Genomic DNA, 3,570 nt, shown 5'->3' with positions numbered 1-3,570 from the left:
ATCCCTTAAATAAAAACAGGAAAATATAATCAAACAGGTGAAGGAATTGAACAAAGTGGTCCAAGAACTAAAAATGGAAATAGAAACAATAAAGAAAACAAATTGAGGTAACCCTGGAGATGGACAAAGTAGGAAAGAGATCAAGACCTACAGATGCAAGCATCAACAACAGAATTCAAGAGACATAAAAGAGAATCTCAGGTATAGAAGATATCATAGAAATACTGATATATTGGTCAAAGAAAATACAAAGTGTAAAAAGATTCTAACCAAAATATCCAGGAAATTCAGGACACAGTAAAAAGAATAAAACAAGTAAAAAAGAATAACAGGAATTGAAGAGGGTAAAGGATCCCAGATCAATGAACCAGAAAACATCTACAACAAAAATCACAGGAAAAAAACTTCCCTAACCTAAAGAAAGAGATGGCCGAATATGTATAAGAACCCTAAAGAACACCAAATAGTTTGGACCAGAAAGAAAATCCTCTTGTCACACAGTAATCAAAGCACTAAATGTACAGAACAAAGAAAGAATATTAAAATCTGCAAGGGGAAAAGGCCAAGTAACAAATAAAGAGAGACCTATCAGAATTACACCTGACTTTTCAACAGAGACTCTAAAAGCCAGAAGAGTCTGAACAGAGGTCATGCAGATCCTAAGAGAACACAAATGCTAGCATACATGCTACTATATTCAGCAAAACTCTCAATCCATAGATGGGGAAACCAAGATATCCCATGTCAAAATCAAATTTTAAACAATATCTTTCTAATAATCCATCCCTACAGAGGATTCTAGAAGGAAAAGTCCAACACAAGGAGAGGAACTACACCCAAGAAAAAGCAAGAAATTAATCATCTCACAATAAGCCCAAATGAAAAGAACCACACAAATATAATGCCACCTCTAACAACAAAAATAACAGGAAGCAACAATCCTTGGTCTTTAATATCTCTCAACATCAATGTACTAAATTCCCCAATAAGAAGACATAGGCTTACAGACTGGATATGTAAACAGTACTCAGCATTTTGTTGGGTGAGGAAACACACCTCAGTAACAAAGACAGATACTACCTCAGAGAAAAGGGCTGGAGAAGGTTTTCAAGCAAATGGTCCCAAGAAACAAGCTGAAATTGCCATTCTAATATCCAATAAAATAGTCTTTCAACCAAAAGTTATCAAACAAGTTGAGGAAGAACACTTTATACTCATCAAAGGAAAAATCCACCAAGATGAGCTTTCAATTCTGATCATTTATGCCACAAATGTAAGGGCATCCACATTTGTAAAAGAAACTTTACTTAATCTCCAAACACACATTGAACCCCACATAAGAATAATGGGAAACTTCAACACCCCACTGTCACCAATGGACAGGTCATAGAAACAGAAACTAATCAGAGACACAATGAAACTAACAGAAATTATAAACCAAATAAATTTAACAGATATCTGTAGAATATTTTATACTAAAACAAAAGAATATACCTTCTTCTCAGCACCTCATGGTACCTTCTCCAAACTTTACCATATATTTTGATATAAAAGACAAATCAGTAACCTACAGATTAGATAAATCTTCACATAACCCTAAATATACTAGAGGGTTAATATCTAAAATATATAAAAATCTCAAAAAGTTAACCTGTGAAAAACAAAACAACCCAATCAAACAATGAGGTATAGAGCTAAACAGAGAATTCACAGCAGAGGAAACACAAATGGCCAAGAAGCACTTAAATTAATGCTCATAGTTCTTAGTCATCAGAGAAATGTAAATCAAGATGACCCTGAGACAAATCAGAATGACTAAGATCAAAAACTCAAGTGACATTGCATGCCACTTGAGAGGATGTGGAGAAAGAGGAACCCTCCTCCATTGTTGGTGGGTTTGCAATCTGGTGCAACCACTCTGGAGATCAATCTGGCAGTTCCACAGAAAATTGTAAATAGTTTTATCTGAAGACCTAGCTATAATACTCTTGTGCATATACCCAAAAGATATCCCACCACACCACAAGGACATGTGCTCCATTATGCTCATAGCCTTACATGTAATAGCCAAAAGCTGGAAACAACCCAAATGTCCCTCAACCAAAGAATGGATAAAAAGGAAAGTGCTTCATTTACACAATGGGATACTAATCAGCTATTAAAAATGAGGACGGCCCCAGTCACTGAACCACTGACGAAGACTCAGCTGCCTCCCCCTTGAGCCCCCTCGCTTCCCGTCGCTCCGCCCCCCCCCCCCCCCCCCCCCAGCCGGCCTTCTCCCGCAGCTGCCTTCCGCAGGCCGTTTCCACCGAGGAAAAGGAATCGTATTGTATGTCTGCTATCCAGAACCTCCACTCTTTGGACCCCTTTGCTGATGCAAGTAAGGGTGATGACCTGTTTCCTGCTGGCACTGAGGATTATATCCATATAAGAATTCAACAGAGAAACGGCAGGAAGACCCTTAAAACTGTCCAAGGGATCACTGATGATTACAATAAAAAGAAACTAGTAAAGGCGTTTAAGAAGAAATTTGCCTGCAATGGTACTGTAATTGAGCATCCAGAATATGGAGAAGTAATTCAGCTACAGGGTGACCAGCATAAGAACATATGCCAGTTCCTGATAGAGATTGGGCTGACTAAGGACGATCAGCTGAAGGGTCATGAGTTTTAAGTGCTTGTGGCTCTCTGAAGCTTAAGTGAGGATTTCCTTGCAATGAGTAGAATTTCCCTTCTTTCGCTTGTCACAAGTTTAAAAACCTCACAGCTTGTATAATGTAATCATTTGGGGTCTGCTTTTAACTTGGACTAGTGTAATCCCTTCATGCAATAAACTGAAAAGAGCCCCCCACCAAAAAAAAATGAGGACATTACAAATTTGGCAGGCAAATGGATGGAACTAGAAAATATCATCCAGAATGAGGTAACTCAGACCCAAAATGACATGCATGATATATACTCACTAATAAGTGGATATTAGAAAAAAAGTACAGAAAACCTAGGATAAAACCCACAGAATATATGAAGTGTAACAAACAGAAAAGTCTAAGTGGGGATGCTTCAATCCTACCTAGAAGTAGGAAGAAAATTTTCATAAGTGACAGAGGGAGGGAGGGAGCTTGGTGGGAGAGAGGAGTGGGAAAAGAAAAGGGGAACAGTATCATGTGTGGGGGGTGGGTACAAAGAGGAGAGAAGTCCAAAGGGCCAAAAGAATGAATGGAAATGTGTAACCTTGGAGGAAGGGAAGTAAAGGGACCCTCTAGAAAGTACCAGAGACCTGGGAGGTGAGAGACTCTCAGGAATCAGTGGGGGTGACCTTAGCCAGAAGGACAAATATTGGGGATAGGAAACTCTAAAAGTCTACCTCCAATTGATATACAGGGCCTCAAGTGGATGAACAGGGTTTCTAACCCACAGTCAGTATTTGTGATGTAGAATTGTTCCTGTCTAAAAGAACTGAAGGGACAAAAATGGAAAAGAAACTGAAGGGAAAATAGTCTGATGACTGGTCCAACTTGGGATCTCTCTCATAGGGAAGGGCATCAAGGTCTGACACTATTATTAATTCTAT

General features: G+C 38.8%; 1 pseudogene; it reads left to right on the top strand.

The window, feature by feature from the left end:
* The first annotated feature begins 2,300 nt into the window (after positions 1-2,300).
* Gm5471 lies at positions 2,301-2,845 on the top strand (annotated as a pseudogene).
* The last annotated feature ends 725 nt before the right edge of the window (positions 2,846-3,570 follow it).

This window comes from Mus musculus, chromosome 15, assembly GCF_000001635.26.
Source record: "Mus musculus strain C57BL/6J chromosome 15, GRCm38.p6 C57BL/6J".
Classification (NCBI taxonomy): domain Eukaryota; kingdom Metazoa; phylum Chordata; class Mammalia; order Rodentia; family Muridae; genus Mus; species Mus musculus.
This window is presented reverse-complemented; position numbering and strand designations above follow the sequence as displayed.